The sequence below is a fragment of the Lissotriton vulgaris genome, chromosome 6 (genome assembly GCF_964263255.1).
Source record: "Lissotriton vulgaris chromosome 6, aLisVul1.2, whole genome shotgun sequence".
NCBI classification, from domain to species: domain Eukaryota; kingdom Metazoa; phylum Chordata; class Amphibia; order Caudata; family Salamandridae; genus Lissotriton; species Lissotriton vulgaris.
The window spans coordinates 306,701,043-306,719,290 of record NC_141694.1 but is presented as its reverse complement, the minus strand read 5'-3'; positions in this window follow the sequence as shown (position 1 = coordinate 306,719,290).

Below are 18,248 nucleotides of genomic sequence, written 5' to 3'. Positions count from 1 at the left end.
AGATTTATAGTACGGCACATTCTGGAATACGTAAACATTTTGTTGTTTCTTCTTTGGTAGCAGCTACTGCTATTGTACTGCTTTATTTACATAATTATTTAAATAAAATGAACAGGTCTTTATCTGTTCCCTTGCTTCTTCTAAATGTTACTGTCAAATTTGTACCATGTCTCTAAGCAAATTGGTAGCATATTAAACAAACATTTGCAATGTAATAGGTCTCGCATTACTGAAAGTTTGAGCTATTGGGGTTGCATTATTATTTGCAATGCCAATAGGTCAAACTTTCTGTAATGTGAGACCTATTGCATTGCAAGTGCTTGTTTAATCTTGATCTTACCTCCTTGATCCCATGGTTCAGATTTACAAGTCCCTTGCCCTGCCAGAGTGTCATGTTGCGTGAAGCACCGGCAACTCAACCTGCAGAGTGATATTTACAAGCACACGTAAAGCCACCCTGCTTGACTTTACCTGTGCTTGTAAGTATCACCCCTTTTAACGCAACACTATATGTGCTAGGGTCGAGACATGGGTGTTCCCACGCAACACCCATGTCCACTGATGCATTTCCAGATTTACGAGAAATCGTACATTTGGAAATGCATCAAATTCATCAGACTGCTATGCCACCCTAGGGGTGCTGTAGCCAGGTGCAACAAGGAGGAGAAATGTTTTCACGTCTCCTCATTTTTTTCCTCTTTCAATGCGTGCTGCATTCTCCATCACACATTGGAAGAGGAAATCACCTCAATTGATTGTTGTTGTGGAGAAAGGTGCCCCTTCCTGCACAAAAACAATCTCCCCACGACGCAGGCATCCTTGCACCACAGTGCAAGGGTGCCAGCTCCGGCTCATGGCAGCAGTTTGTGCACCAGCTCAGAGGGAAGCACAGAGATGTGACATATTGTTGTAAATATGTCGCATCCCTGTGCTTCGAAAGCAACACAGCGCGGCACAGCAAAATTACTTGCTGCACCGCGATGCATTAGTTTCCTGTAAATCTGCCCCATGTGTGCTTCAGCAGGCTAGTGGCCTGTAGAACAGGGCCTAAATGTTCCCCTTCCAGATAATGACATGGAAGGACGTAGGATGGGAGGGGGGCTGGGTGTGAGAGCGAGGAGTCAAGAGGTGGCCAGAGCTGTACAACCAAAAGAATCAATTGGTGATGTCTGCTGGGAGGGAACCAAGCTCCGAAAGGCGGGACAGATGCATGATATTAACCAACAAGCGAAAAGGAATTTTAAAAAGCAGCCAATGTAACTAACCAAAAGTGGTGGGTGTGTCCAAAGTCCCTGATAGCCCATATACCGAATACAGCATGCCTCGCAGAGCAACACATGCGCTGTCCAGACTCGACCTAAAAACGTGTTATTTTAAAGAAACAAATAATAGTTTTTGTTAGTATGAAATAGAATACCTATATAGGGCAAGTATTTCTGTCAAGCCCTTGCAGGGACATCAGTAAAAGGCATTTTGAATAGTGTTGGAAATTGGGTTACTGGTTGGGGGGGTGAAAACCTACTCAAGCAGCAACCACAATTCTTTTCTGGATGAACCAACAGCAAAACCCAAAGTAAGCTGTGCTTACCCTCTGGTAGGTTGGCACAAAAGCAGTCAGGCACAACTTAGAGGCAATGTGTAAAGTATTTATGCAGCTTTTCAAACAGTAATAGATTAAAAATACAACACAAGAAAAATCCCACACCAATTTAGAATAATTGAGTAAAATGTAATAAAATATTTGAGTCCAAAAATGAAAAAATACAATTAGTAGAACCAGAGATATGCAATTTCAAAGTTTTAAGTAAAAATTGTGGCGGAAGCACAAAGCGCCAACTGTGGTTATCTGTTCATGCCGAACCACAAAAAAGTCACATATTCAGCCCAACCGTGATTAAGCACAGTCCGGATACAGGGACCAAGATAGGTCCATTGTACCTTAAATACTGGTTTGTGGAACATTGTGAGATTCCATATGTAGGATGCGTTGCACAGCGGCTGTTCTGAGGAATCTGTGGTGCTGCAATGCTGCGTTCTGAGTCGTTGTCGAGGATGCTGCCAACATGAGGCTTGTGATGCGATGGCCTGCATGAGAATACGTTGTAGAGCGTCTGTTCCGAGGAAGCTACAGGGCTCCGGTGTGAGGCCCTGCCTCAAGGATGCATCGCACAGAGACAGTTCAAACGGTCAGCGAGGAGATGCGTTGTGTTGCATTGTTCTGCTCACAGGAGCACAACTGGGCTGGCAGAGCAACTTCAGGCCCACTTCTAAGGATCAAGGACTGGAGTGGCACCACTTGGGGTGCAGAGTCACAGCAGACAGGGCCCAGGCGCCAGATTCAAGGTGGTTGTACCCTTTCCTGTCCCCCTTGAAGCTGTGACAGGAGTGTATTCAACTAGCCCTTGCAGTCACTCTGGTGGTCCTTGGTTCAAAATGCAGGTCCAGTCCTATTCACTCAGGCAGCAGGTCAGCAGGACAGCAGAGTAGCAGTCCTTCTTGCAGAGCAGCACAGCAGTCTTTCTGAGTCTTCCATATGTTCAAAGATGTACTGAAGAGTTGGGTCTGAGGGTTCAATATTTGAACTTGGTGTCCACTTCGAAGTAGGAGAAGGTTCTAGAGGTTTCCACCCCAATGGTGTTTGGAATTTCCTGCCTCTCTGCGCTGGCCCCAGCTTCTCTGGGGACATAAGGACTCATGACAAACCCATTGTGAGTGTGCTCAGACTTAGGCTTTGTGAAATGCAAGTGTGGTAGGTGATAGCTCCTCCCCCTTATCAAGTCAGTGATGTCCCATCCTGTCAACACCTACTTCTCAGCAGCTACACCTAGTCACGTGACGCAGGATACGGACTGCAGGCACCATATGGTTGGGGCAAGAAAATGGCAACTTTCATAAAGCAGTGCTTTCCAAATTGTGACTTAAAATCTGACTTTACCATTAAAGTGGGTTTTACAGTGCAATTATTTAGACTCCAAACTTGACATTCCTATCTGCTCCCATTTGACAGTTATCATTTATGAAGGCCTGGGACATATTCAAAGGGGTACTTAAGCGGGTGGCACAAGGAGTGCTGCATTTAATTTACAGGCCCTGGGTTCATATAGTACCACTTTACTAGGGACTTACAAATAAATTAAATGTGCCAATTTGGTGAAGCTAGTTTCACCCTGTTTACAGAAGAGAGCACAATCACTTTACCACTGGTAAGCCGTGGTAAAGTGTGCAGAATCCTAATACCCAACAAAAATGAGTTTAGAAAATAGGTGGGTGAAGGCAAAAGGTTTGTAGATGATCTTGCAGAAACGGCCAAGTTCAACAAATAGTTGAGATATAAACATCCCTCAAGTCTTCAGGGAGTGGACAAGCCGGGTAAGAGAGGGTGCACTAGTAGGTGAAATGGCAGGGTATATCTCTTGACAACGTTAGTAGGGGATTTTCATGAGCCTGCAGGTTTGAAATGTGACCACAACCTTTTCTGTTTTTGAAGAAGCAGCACATTATTTGACCATTTTAAGACCTCTGGTTGTACGTGCTTCTGTTTATTTTCTTTGAATGGTACTCATTGATATGACCAATGGTGTGTGACTAGAGGGGCACGTCCACCCACCCAGAGTGGTAGGAATGGTAAACCCTAATTGGGTAAGTGTGTGTGTGTCTATCTTAAGTGCATTCACCTCACATGTGTCTTTTTCAAAGCTGCATATTGCATTATCATGGCATACTATCTCAGACTCGGTATGGTTCCCTATAGTGTTTTACTTACTTTACTTACTGCGCGGCATAGTCTGCACATGGGATACCAAAAAAGAAAGCATGATTTTATGTTTTTTTTGTGTGCTGTATGCAATGGCACTACACATGAGAGTTATCATTCACGTTCCTCATTGAGGAGTGATATGTGTATTTCTTTCCATTTTTTACTTCTCCTAATAGTGATTTCCAGACGATGTAAAGATCATATGACACAATGCACTGAAGGTCTGTTTTGTTTGTCTTTGTCCTCTTTTTCAGCTACAATGGCTCTGCATTGCGAGAACAAGGCAAGTCAATAGACTCCCTATACATGCCAGTATTAGCACTGCATATGTTACTGTTTTTTTGTGAGTGACTGTACATCCTGACAAAGGCTGTGGACTGTGTAGGCCATAGGATAGGGGCTGAAACATGTTGAAGGTATAAGAGAGGGTCATAGGACCATAATATCCTAGAAATCCCCTCCTAGGTGACTTTAACCTATACCCACGCTGACCTTAAATAAATGGATAACTTGGCCAGCATGAGGTATTTTTATCTTTGTAGTCCCCCTCCGGTAGGAAAATTATCAAAAGTTCTTCCTGTAGTACATTTTAGCCCACCCTCGCTTTTAGGCGCTGATGATGAAGCATGCCACAACTAGAGTGGATGAAGGTCACATATAAAAAGAAAAGGACACTTTTAATTTCCCGAATAAATACCAGGATTTTGTGGTGGAGAGGTGTTTGTCAAAATTAGGCTGGGCATATCCTTGTTTTTGGCATGTAAAATAAACCATTTGCCAGGTCCACTCCTTCCTTTTTACTACACATACTTCACCCCTACTATAGGCCCTGAACAGCCCAGAAGACAGGGTGCAGTGTATTTAAAAAGTTGGAGATACACTGTTAAATATTACATGTCCTGATAGTGAAAAACTTTTAAATTCGTTTTCACTATTGCAAGGCCTACCTCTCCATTGAGGTTACCTCATTACATTAAATAAGGATAACTTCCAAATAGGAACAGGCCATTAGTTCATGTTTAATGCCTTTGAAATTGTAATAAGTCCTCTTTTATGGCAAAGTTGGATTTTAAATTACAATTTTGAAAATGCCACTTTTAGAAAGTAGGGTTTCTCTTGCCTTAGCCATTTAGAGCTTGCAGTCTGTCTCTGGGTCACATGACAAGGTGTAGTTGGTCTTTGTGTATTCCCTCCAGAAAGCCAAACACAATAGAGAGATTAGGTATGCTAGGTATGCCTGGATGGGCCATCACTGATAGGATGGGCGGGCAGATATGAGCACAGCCCCACTTGCACCTGAATAGGATGTGTCTTGCCTTCACACAAAGGGCTGCATATCTCCCAGTAGGTGGTCTGGAGTAAGAGCAGTGAAGGCAGGAAACCTGTACATTTCAAAGGGAATGCTGTAGAAGCTTTTCCCACTTCAAAGAAGGCACCATGCATAAATATTGGACCTCAGAAACGAACTCTTGAGTACAGTTCTGGACGGTTGCCAGGAAGAAGGACTGCTGTGCTGCTGAAAGGACTGGCACGCTAATGGACTGCTGTCCTCAAGGACTGCTGCCTTGCTGTTCTGACCTGCTGCCCCTTGACTGGCTCCTGCTTGAATAGGGCTTCTCCCCCCCTCAACCAGTAACCCTAATGCTTACACTGGTGTTCAGTGGTGAGGAGTTTGGACTTGTGTTGTGCAATGCCATAGAGTAATTATGTTACACCCTGTATTTAGGAGCACCATGCACTACTTTCAGGAAACTTGAGATTGTACAGAACTGCGCTTCTGAGCATCCCCAATCGACAGTCAGCAAGGACTGCTCTGGCTACACTACACTGGCTGCCAATTCAGCAGAGAGTGCAGTTCAAGGCGTTATGCATTTCACACAAGGCAATGCTAGGCAATGGCCCGCCTATTATTCAGTCCATTATTTCCTCCTCCCACCCGAAAAGGACTCTGTGGTCAGGCAATAAACAGTTGGCGACTGTTCGTAAGATCAGGAAAGTACGTGCCGGTGGCTGTCTCTTTTTGCATAATGCATCAAGGTTGTGGAATCTTCTCCCCCTTGACATTCATTGTGAGACCAACCATGTGGCCTTCCGGAAAGGTATAAAAACATTTCTATTTCCATAAAGTCTGCACCTAGTTTATGAGCGGCTGCCTTTAGCGCTGGGGTGCCTTCGGGTAACCACGCACTCTACAAATGTTTTTTACTTACTTACTTACACCAAAATCCCATATTAATAATTTGAGGCCATTTTGAGTTTTTAATTCTCCCTGATAGGCTTCCTTCATTTTTTCCAAATCTACTCCCATTACTGTCTGGATGCCTGTGACTGAATCTTATGGGTGGTAATGGAATTCGAGCTGGCGAAATCTACTCTGTGGTTGAGCTCTAACAGTTCTACAAGGAGAATGCACTCCCCATCAAAGAGGGTACCAAGAAGTTGAAGCTTCAGAAAGCTCTGAGGACCTGGTAGGAGCTACACCGGTCGTTAGCAGAGGAACAGGATAAGGAGGATGATCTGGATGAGCAGGAGCAGTACCAAGTTATCAGCCCAGAAATACAGCCTTCAGGGAAGGGGGATGACTCATCCACTGAGTTGGAACTCCTTGCCAGAGCAGGGAAACGTGTTTTTTCGCATGACCTGTCCCCAGAGAAGCTGGTGTACAGCAAGGCAGAGAAAGAGTTCTGGCTACAGATGGCTAAGTTTAAATCGAGGAGAAACTGGCCTTGGACGAGAAGAGATTGGCTCATGAGAGGAGCCCCATCGAGCTGTCCCTTAAAGCCAAATAACCAGCATACCCACATTGTCTGAGGAAGACAATAACATTTGCCTGGGTCAGTACCAGAGTGTCCACTAAGGCATTAGGAGAAAACTCCCACAAGGGTGGTAAGGGATTCCAACAGAAGAAAGGGGGGGGGGGACTTAAAAGTAAGGAGTTCTCAAAAGTCCCCCCAAATAATTCTCAAGGGAACCACTGTAGCCAGTCCCAATCTGAGTTGAACAAGAAAGAGTACTTTGATAAACAGACAGAGGGGTTGTCCACCAGTGTATTGAGTGCTACAAGTATGGGTACCCCAAGGGAGACCCCAACAGTGGGCAGACACTCTGGATGGCGAGTGTAGCACTTGGGGTGGAGGTGGTCTCAGTTAGCTTGAGGAGCAGAAAGAGATTACCCTAGTGTCTCTGGGCGATAAGTTGATGGTGCCAAAAGCCGATATGCCTTAAAATACTTCTAAGTATCGGCATGAGTCACCATCAATGGGCAGTGGGTGGAGGCTCTCATAAACATCGGAGCCAGCATGACTACTGTAAGGTGTCCTCAGAGCAGGTCCTTCCTAATACATTTCACCAAGTCACAGTCCAATTTAATGATAAAGTTGGATTTTAGATTACAATTTTGAAAATACCACATTTAGAAAGTTTTTTCCTGCCCTAAACTTTCTATAGTTTTCTAGGAGTCTCAAGTTGCCTGGGTCTGTACACTGCACCCCCATCAGGAATGCGTATTGGGCCCAGGCAGTGAACAATAGGAACTGGGTGTAGCTGAGAGAAGGCTATCTTGACAGGATGGCAGAGGCAGTTCTGGTCCCTGCCCCACTTACACAGGCCCAGACTGGCCGTTGCGGGCACCAGGCAATCCCCCGGTACGCCGCAAGGGTGGGGGCCGGTTTTGGGCTGTTTGTTACAGACGATAGGGGGGGGCAGGGGCGGCCGAGCTCTTTGCCATGGACGGTTATGGCTCCCAGTCCGGCCCGGCACTTACATGTGAAAGGGCTGCTTCCAGCACACTCAGAAATGAACTTGACACCCGTCCTATGTCACCCCAGACCACTCAAGTTCAAGTTCATTTCTGAGTCTGGACAGGCAAAGAATGGAGAAGAAAGGAACTTGCCAGCACCAGATGCGGGGTGGACTAGAAGTTATTCCCACATCAAATGGTGGCACCAGGCATAAATATTGTACTTCCTGAGCCACTCATTTGTACACTCCTGGACCTGTGGAAGACTTTATAAGGACTGCACTTAAGAGGAATTCCCTGCTGCTTGAGGACTGCCTTGTTTCTCAGAGAATTGCCCTGCAGCTACCAAAGGACTTCCTTCCCGCTTGAGGACTGCCTTGCTGCCTGAAGGAGAGAGGACCATCTCCTTGAACCCAGGACTGCCAGAGTCACTCCTGTTGTCAGTTGGCTGACCTCCAGCTTTGAGCTACAGGGACACAACAAGCTCCAGAGGCCTCCCTGAAACTGCACTGCTGATCTGCTGCAACTGGACCTGGACTCGCACTGGGACAGAATCTCCACAAACAGAACCCTCATTGCAGAGATTCTGCCCAAGTGCGGAGACTCAACTATGACTGTGGGGCCTCCGCCACGAGTGTGGAGGACCTTTGTGAATCAGCCCAAGTAGTTTGGTTTTGGTGTGAAGATTATATGTTGCATATTCTAAGTAGTGCAAGCATCCTTGAGTGTTTTGAAGGAATCGTGTCAGCATTACAATTTATCATCGAACAGAAGACTGTGTGCATCAGGCACTTACCCATGTACATGTGCTTGCTTTGCTGCAGAACGTGGACTATCTGCAAAGTTTTCATCACAGGTAAAGGCTCCCTGTAGTAGGGCATTAGTTATGTAACAGAATTTGGGTATATAGGCACTTTGTTTTATCTGAACAGTTGTATACAGATTGAACACCAAGGGCATATGTACAATACTTTTGCGAAGGGCAGTGCTGCAAGCCTTCTAGCTGAGCTGCCCTACATAAAAAAAAGTCAGGAATTCACTGTATCTACAAGATACTGCGCATTCCTGTCCTGTCTGCCAACACCGGCACTGCAGCTGAGCGCCAACTCAGGCACCCTTGCAGTATGGTGCAAGGGTGTCTGTGTTGTCGGTATGATTGTTTTTGTGCAGGTAGGGACGCCTTCCTGCACACAAACAATCAAAGGAGGTGTTTTCCTTGTTCTATAACTGCTGCAGAATGCAACACACATAGAAAGAGAAACAAAACTACGAGAAATGTAAACAATTCTCCTCGTTAAACCTGCTTTGGGAAGGCGTTAGCTTTGGTGTTGCTTTTGATTTATAATATTCTGTAATTCTGGGGCAGTGTCTGAAACCATGGGTGTTGCGTGGGAACCCCCACATCAACACCCAAGGAATGCCCCTTCCACGCAGAGTAAGGCATTGACTTTCTATAAATTTACAATGCAGGTGGCATTGCTAGTCCTTGTAAATATGGGCCGGAACACTGCGCCTCTGGAGTGTCACAAAAGTAACACTCCGGTGGTGTAAAAGTGCAGGAGGGGCATTGTAAATATGGCCTCAAGTGCAGTAGGCATTATTCACCTATCCGTGGTTGATTGTTAATATGTACTTGGCTACCCATGAAGTGTGTACTATAGGGTCAATATTGCACATAACACAACCTTGCTTCACCTAAGGGGGTTGTATGTATGATGACATTATTGATGCTTCATATTATTCTGAGCGATTTTGTACTTTGGACCTCTAATGTCATACTGGTTTATAGAGTAATGTGTACAAAATAAGCTTGGATGATGTCATCAGTGATGTCATCAATGATGCCATTTGAGATATCATCAGTGATGTCATTAATGATGTCATAGAACATTTCATGAGTGATGTAATATTTGAGGTTATGAGCATTGCACGGCGTGAGGGGCAAGTTATAGTTATCTCTGCTAACTGATGAATTTCTGTGATTTTTTCAGTTTAAAATATATTGGCACTGGCATATTCCTGTAACTTTCACCTTTACTTTTTCAGTAAATTTCTAATTTATTAAAAAACAAAATCAGATCTTTTTATCACACGTAACTATAACGTCACTTTGACGTTTGTTTTTTCAGTGAGTTTATAGGTTCTAAAAAATAGAAAGTAATATTTTCCCATACATAAAGCCAACCCCCATCGTGCACGGCCTTTGAGCGGATCGAGTGCATAGCATGGCCTGTTGTCAGAATTTGTGACTATTCCCTCGCAGTCAAGAAACTCCACTTCTACAGCCATGGCTTGCGTCCAACCCCCACATGCAGCCAACCCTGCGCCAGGGGAGGAGTTTGTGAAGCCCATTTCCCAATTTTAAAAAGGGAATGGTACTGTTCCGGCCTTAAAAAATATATTAGGGTAGGGGACACATGGTCCCCGTCCCTGAGCATTGAGAGGCCTTGGAGAAACCATCTAGGAGGGCCAAATTCATTAACATTAGGGGAGGAAGGCATTTGGCCAAAATGGGCCCCAGGGATCCCATCCCCTGGGGCCATATTTTATGTAGAGTGGAGGGTGGGCGTGGCCCTCCTCCCTAAGTCTCAATAGGCCCAGGGCCCCCATCCACCAGAGCAAAATACTGTTTTTTAATTTCAATTCAAGTTTTATTTCGATTATATCAATCATAAAAGCCAACTGCCATAAAATATAGTGTCCAATGATACCAAAAATGTAAAACAGTTTTTTTCATCAAACAATCCTATTAATTGAAATAACAATTGATAAATTGACAACACTATTCAAATTTGCAATAGGCAATACAATTTACAGTTCATTAATAGAAACAAGAACATTTAGCCATTAAAACTGATAACATTCTTAAAAAAAAAATCTTTGATACTTCTTGGATTTCTCCCATGGGCTTAATCATGCTAGATCCATAAGAAGGAATGGGTCTTCCTCTATATTACTTGTGGGCCTGGTCATCTGCTTTCCAAGGAAGTTTGCATGAATTCTCCAAGACCAACTTAAAAATTTAGCAATAGCTATTACATATGGCTCTTTGGTGTTGGTTATAAGGATGTGCAAAGCTGTAGCGCTCGACCCTATGCCCATATTGGAGCTGATTGGTTTTAACCATTTTTTACGGGGGATTTTATGTACTGGACAGACAAATAAGATATGTAATACTGTCTCTTTACAGTACAAACATTTATTATCAGTAGTGCTAGACCACTTTCTGGTATACAAATTGACCGGAAGGCTGCATACCCTAAATTGAAAATATAGGGGCATATTATCAAGGGGGTTTATCTCCGCTTTTTTGGCTTTAAAAGCCAAGAAAGCAGAGATAAAATTATCTCCCTATTACCTAGCTGTCGCTAACACCAGTTAGCGACAGCTAGTAGGAGATAGCGACCATCTTGGGCCCCACTTTGCATGTCAGTGATATTTATCACTAATGACATGCAAAGCGGGCATGCCAAGATGTTAGCGACTGAAAACAGTCGCTAACATCGCTATCTCCTATTACCAACTTTTGGAGATATTCGCGCTAAGCGCGAATATCTCCAAAAGCTAACACCTGCCCTGAGCAGTTCTTAGCCATGTTATCCAATGGGAGGTGGATAACATGGCTAAGAGCATTAGCTCGGTAATGCATGAATATCGCTGACTTTTCAGCGATATTCATGCATTGCGGCGATTTTTATCGCATTTGCGATAAACCTTGGTAATACCAAGGTTTATTTGCGGTAAAAATCGCCGCAGCGCAGCGGTAAATTTTTGTCTCTAACCAAGCAATAGCGATAATTATCGCTATTGCTTGGTAATATGCCCCATAGTCTCCTGCCACTGGGTATAGTTATGAAATCTCAAAAGTTTTCATATTTAGGATCAATCTTATGCTCCAGAAACAGACCAGTCAGTGAATTTGCCTTTGTAGAGTGTATGCGGTCTGCCTTAACAATCGACCAATATGCCTCCCTAAATACTTTTTGTGGTGGAAACTGATTGCCAGCCGGGTCCTCCCATAAATGACTCAGGACCATATCTACCAGCATACTCTTAACCTTTTGAAGCCAGACAACCTTGCATGATTTGTCTGCATCTACTACATCCTTCGCTGCCGTTGCATAGTGTGTGTGTTCTGGAGTGGACTACAATTGGCGCGAAAATGCTACCGGTCTGAATCGTGCTTCCTCCACCTGCAAACTGCAGCCCAAGTCGGATAGCAGGGGTGTTAGTGGGGTGCTTTGTGGTAGTCCAGGCAGAGCTCTTTCAAATTTGTTCTGGCCAGTACTAAAGGAGAAAGGCCATTGAAGCTTCAAAGTTCCGCACCATACATTGAAAATTGCTCCTCAAAAAAAGGAGACTCACGTTGCCGGGGCCACATGATTTAGCAGCTTTTGCCCTGACCCAACATTCCCCTATTTAACCAGATTCCAAAAAGTCTGCATATTGTTTCCCTTGCTAGACTGGAGGATCTCTAACCACCTATGCTTGTCCCAATCCCTTTTTGCTGCTACTAGGGTGGTCTTGTAAAAGGTTCGGGCGGTTCTTATCTTTTGATTTAATGGCTAAAGATAGCTGCCTATAAGCCTCTCCAGAGCCTTTATTATACCACGTGTCCTGCCTAAGTAGGCCTTTGTCGGTTGGTTTATGTGTTTTAGTAAAAAAAGAATTGATTATTGCAAATAAATCATCATGAGCTTTGGTGATGATGGTGTTACATTTCTCTTGTGCTTTCATATTATAAAAATCTACTAATGTGCTCTCCACAGCTGTTTTCATTTGTGTGAGGGATTTTACATTAGTTACAATCCTATCCCATTTCATCCTCCTCAAGTCGTTACATAATAGAACTTCTGCGGTTTCACTCTCAGATGTTGTTCGCCAAGACTTTTTAGAGCCCGGGTACAGAATCAGTAGCACAAGCAGGTTGTGGTTATTTTCGTTACGCCCAGCTACCACCATATCCATAATGGCTGACCATTGTTCGAGGTTGATGAGAATGTAGTCTATACAGCTACTTCTCAAACCGTTACTATATGTGGGGGAGCCCAACTTGTCTGAGGGTGTTCTTCCATTTGCAGCCCTGAGGCCCTTCTCCAAGCATAATGCTATTACATTAGGGGAGGGGGTGCGTGACTCCTCTCCCCAAGTCCAAATGGGCCCTGAGGAGCCTTTCTCTTTGGTATTTTTTAATTATAGGGGAGGAGTATGTGTGATCCCCCTCTCCAAGCTGTAAAGGCTCCGGGGATCCCTTCCCCCAGGGACATATTTTAATTATAAGGGAGATGGATGTGTTAGCCTTAAAAGGCCTGGAGACACCCTTCCTCTGGGGCCTCATTTCAATTATAGGAGAGGTGGTGTGTGGCCCCCCTCCCCAAGCCATAAAAGGCCCCAGACACCCCACCCCCTGGGGCCGAATAGCTTACTATTTGGGGAGGTGGTAAATGTCCCCCCTCACCAAGCCCAAATGGGATCTGGGGACCCTCCTCCCTAGGCCATATTTTAATTATAGGGTAGGGGGGCTCATGGCCATGGCTCCGAGCCATAAGAACCCCTGGGGTCCCCATCCCCTGGGGCCAAATACCATACAATTTTTTTCTTTTGAGTTTTATATAGAGCGAACATGACCCAAAGGTATGAGGTATCAGAGTGCTTTACATGAACACCAGTTGCATTACATAAGGACCCATTCATTTTTTTGTTCCTTCTGTGTAGCACCAAAAACCAGTATGTCATCACTATAATTGAAAGCATTCATGACAGGCTGTATGATACGTGAATGACATCTTGAAATAACTCTGAATATGATGACACAAAAACTTAGACCCTGGTTTAGATGTCGGCGTATGCGTTACTCCATCACATCAGTGACAGATGTCCCTTCTGGCGAAACATAAATCCCATGGGATAGAATGGGATTTATATTTCGGCGGATGGGATATCCATCACTGTTGTGGCGGACTAACCCATCCCCTGAGATCTAAATCAGGCCCCTAGTCTCTTGTAACAGAACACACCAACATGTGTAGAAAAGGTTGTCAGGTACCTACAATTCTCCTTGAGTTCCAACTGAGGATACCCTTTATTGAGATCAAGGTGAGAGAATACCTTTGCACCATTTATCATGTCGGCAATGTGCGGACCTGGCTGTCGTTCTCTTTCAATTGCCTTATTCACTTGACACATATCCACACAAATGTGTACAGCTCCTTGACAGCCCTTTTTGGGTACTACCACTTTGGGAGAAACCCCTGGAGTTGGACCAGTAGAACTCTCAATGATATTGTGTTTGAGTGAGGATTCCAGTTCTTTTTCAACAGCTTACTGTAAGTGAAAAGCCAGCTGTCTGTGTCTTTGAGCAATAGAATGGATGTCCTCCTTAATGTCTTAATTAGACTTTCATCGTCTTTAGTTTTCCCAAACCATGAAACAACAAAGGGAATTGACGTACAATTTTGTGATGAGCATTTATGTTATAGTTCATGGATATCAGTCTCATATCGGCAGCTGTGCTGAAGCTGAGTAAACAGATGCTGTTCCTTGAAGTACATGAATGGGTGCTTGTACTTCTGTTTCTTTGGGTTTCATCACATCACAAATTAACCTTGACAGTTTATTGTCATTGATGCAGCCCACGTATACACTTTAGCTTTCAATGACATAAGTTGGGGCAATGGAGACAGTTCATTATATTTCTCCCCAGGCATAATATTTATTGATGTACCACTATCAATAATGAAAGGTGTTGAAAACCTATTGACTTTTAGCGTGATTTTCGGACAATGTTTGAATGCTTTGTCATGTCGACTTTTCTTAGACCTGCATTTTTCCTCACAAGTCGCCAGTCCAACATGCACACATTTCTTTGATGTATACAACAATATGGCAAAATCATCTTCTTCACTTTCACTTGACATTGATACTGAAGAACTGTTTGATGAAGATTTAGATGTCAATCGACTTACTTTGGTGTCAATTAGCCTCATCAGATGTGGTCACTTGGCCTTATGGGGGTGCGTCGAATAGCGCTTCTGGAATGTTCGGGTGGCCAATTTATCTTCGCGCTTACTTTTTCCTTCACCTTGCAAAGCATTACAAAATGGTTCTACTTTCCACAGCCTTTGCAGATCTGCCCAATGATGTGACATTTACCTTTGTGTGGAAAAGAAAATCCACAACTGAAGCACAACTTCTTTTTTCAGTGGAGAAATCACTCTGTGTCCCTCTGTCTTGTGCTTTGACTTACTTTTCACAATCATGACTGACTCACCCTATGGCACACCTCTGGTCTCCAAGCCATCAGATTGTCGATCAGCATGCTCTTCAGCTCGGACAACCATGAGAACTCGCTCCAGACTCTGGGGCATATTTACAAGCCCCTTGCACCGCCGATGCATCAGGGGCGGTGCATTTGCTGCCCCATATTTACAAGGACCCATAAAGCCACCCTGCGTGGCTTTTCGTGTCCTTGTAAATACTGCCCCTTTTCACGCAGCACTTTTGGTGAAAGCGGCCTTTATTTTTTTATTTATTTGTGTTTTAATTTTTTACAGAGTTTTATATAGCGCAAATTTGACCCGAAGGTATCAGAGCACTTTACATAGGACTTGTTGCGTTACATGAGGACACGTTCATTTTTGTTGGGCACAGGGAGATAAAGTGATTTGCTCAGAATCACAGGATGTTCAGCGTCATTGCTGAGACTCGAACCCAGTTCCCTAGTTTCGAGGTCGACGGCCCTAGCCCTTAGGCCAACTCCTCTCCTTCCATGGGTGTTGCTGGGGGTGTTCCCACGGAACACGCATGGAACCTGACACATTCCCAGATTTATGAGAAATCGTAAACTTGGGAATGCGCCAGAATGCTACACCTCCCCAGGGGAGGCGTAGCGAGGCCCAATGAGGATAAATGTTTTCATTTTTCTCTTGTTTTCTTCTCTTTATGGTTGTACTGCATTATGCAGTACACCTAGAAAGAGGAAAACACCTCTTGGGATTGTTTTTGTGCAGGAAAATGTCCCTTCCTGTGCTAAAACAATCTGCCCGCAATGCAGGCAGCCTTGCACCACTATTTTGAAAAGTTTTCTATAGCGCTGGCTAGACCCGGAGGTATCAGAGTGCTTAACATGGGTTACAGCGAGTTACAGGTTACATAGTTACATCGCTTAAACCCGAGCCACAGGGGGAGGAGGAGAGGGAGGGAGGGAATACACAACGGGAGAAACGAGGAAAACAATGTCAGATGTCCGACTGGGTAGGTGACGGCTGAGGGGGTGAAACCAGGGCCAGACTCCTCTTTAGCTGCATGTGACAGCTCCACTAGGCATCAGCCAAGGTTGCCCGTGCATCAAGGTGAGTACAAACAGTTTTGATTCCCCATGGGGCGTCGTCAAAGGTCCAACGGAAGTTCAGAGGAACGTTATTTATGAGTTATATATAGTGCTGGCTAGACCCGTAGGTATCAGAGCACTTTACATTAGGCTACACAATGTTACAAAGAATAAAAACAAATACACGTTACGTAAAAAATTAAGCAACAAATTGCGAGAGGAAAGAAAGGTGAGACAAATAGAGAGGAGCGGGAAGGGGGAAGTGTGAAGGGGAGGATGAAGGAAAAGGCCACAGGAGAGACGAAAAGACAGCAGGAGAGACAAAAGGAAGTCTGCCCAAAGACCAACTGGGTAGGTAACGTCCGAGGAGGGAATCCACAGCCCATCACCCCAATAGCTAAACAGGTAGCTCCATCGGGCCTCAGTCAGATAGCTAGGTCTCAACTGACGAGGGAAAGTTCATAGAAGGAAGTCCAGTGGATAGACAGGGTGGAAATTATGAGCAAGGACGGGTGAGGGCAAAAGTCAATTGCAGGAAAGAGGAGAAGAGCAGAGAGGAGGGGGTAGGGAGTATGGTGAAGAGGAGAAGGGAGAAAGGACCAGTAGAGAGACGCAGGAGAGTTTGCCCAAAGACCGGCTGGGTAGGTGATGGTCAAGGAGGGAAATCCATAGCCCATCTCCCCTTTAGCTCACGAGGTAGCTCCACCGGGCGTCAGTCAAAATGTCTAGGTCTCAGCCGCCGATGGAAAGATCTCCGAGTCAAGTGTCATGGAGGGTGAGCAGGAGTGGGGTCGGGTGAGGGCTGATCCAGAACAGGACGATGACCAATGATCTTTCATCAGGAGAGATACTTGATCCATTGGAACGTCCCACCAGCTCAGTTTTGGAGTGCCCTGGTACCTCAGGAGTCCCCCGAGGCGGCAGTCAGGACTGGCCCCAGTCGCCATCTTGGGGACAGGCACTGCTTACAGCGGGTCCAGGTGTCATAGAGTGAAAAGAGCGATGGAAAACTTTGAGTTCCGCATTACACAGGAAACAAATATTGCCTCGAGAAGAGTGTAAGTGCGTATTGTGGGATATTGCGGCCATCATTTTAGGCAGGTACAGGCTGTATTTCAGTAGTAAATACAGAGCAGCTGGGAAGTTAAAGCCGGTAGACACTTTGCCTGTCGCCTTTTTTGGTGGCATAAGTGCACACTGACAAGCTTACTACTTTGAGGAAGAGAGGTGGTACCCGCCACCTAGGCAGCCGGCCTCAATGTGAGGGGTGGTTTGTCACATGGTTGATGAGTGCCTATGGTGGCGCTTGGCAGCCAATTGTGCGCCAGCGCTGGGGGGAGCACAGGGATCCGTCATATTGTTGTAGATATGACGCATCCCTGTGCTTTTTAAAGGACTCAGTGCGGCACAGCAAAATGGCTTGCAGCACCACGCTGAATCACTTTCTAGTAAATAAGGCACTAACAGTTTCTCTCAGCATTCCTCGTCTGAACGAATCTGACAAGCATCTGTCGTTCACTCTAAGGCATCTGGGGGCATATTATCAAAGGGGTTTATCTCCGCTTTTTTGGCTTTAAAAGCCAAGAAAGCGGAGATAAAATTATCTCCCTATTACCAAGCTGTCGCTAACACCAGTTAGCGACAGCTAGTAGGAGATAGCGACCATCTTGGGCCCCACTTTGCATGTCAGTGATATTTATCACTAATGAGATGCAAAGTGGGCGTGCCAAGATGTTAGAGACTGAAAACAGTCGCTAACATCGCTATCTCCTATTACCAACTTTTGGAGATATTCGCGCTAAGCGGGAATATCTCCAAAAGCTAACACCTGCCCTGAGCAGTTCTTAGCCATGTTATCCAATGGGAGGTGGATAACATGGCTAAGAGCATTTGCTCGATAATGCATGAATATCGCTGACTTTACAGCGATATTCATGCATTTCGGCCGTTTTTTATCGCATTTGCGATAAACCTTGTTAATAGCAAGGTTTATCTGCGATAAAAATCGCCCATGTGCGGCGATAAGTTTTGTCTCTAAACAAGTTAGAGACAAAAATTATCGCTAGTTGTTGGTAATATGCCCCATAGCTTCTTCATCAATAAATTCTTTGAACTTACAGTGCTTGACGAGCACATCCAGTCTCTCAACAAATTTGTTGATTGTCATTCTTGACAGTAGATGTGCCTTTCGTAAACTATATTCGCCATTGGATGTAAATTGAGATTCAATGTTGCTTTGATTTGACTGTATGTAATTTCGTCAGCTCGCAGCATTTTCATTATCACTTCTTTTAAACCTTCACAAACAGTTTGGTGGACCTCAGCAAACTCTCTGGGAGAGCATTGTCGTTCTTTGGGCTATTTATCCCCTATCTCGTCACCAATTTTGTAGTGTAATCCTTAGACCAGGTGCCTGCCAATGA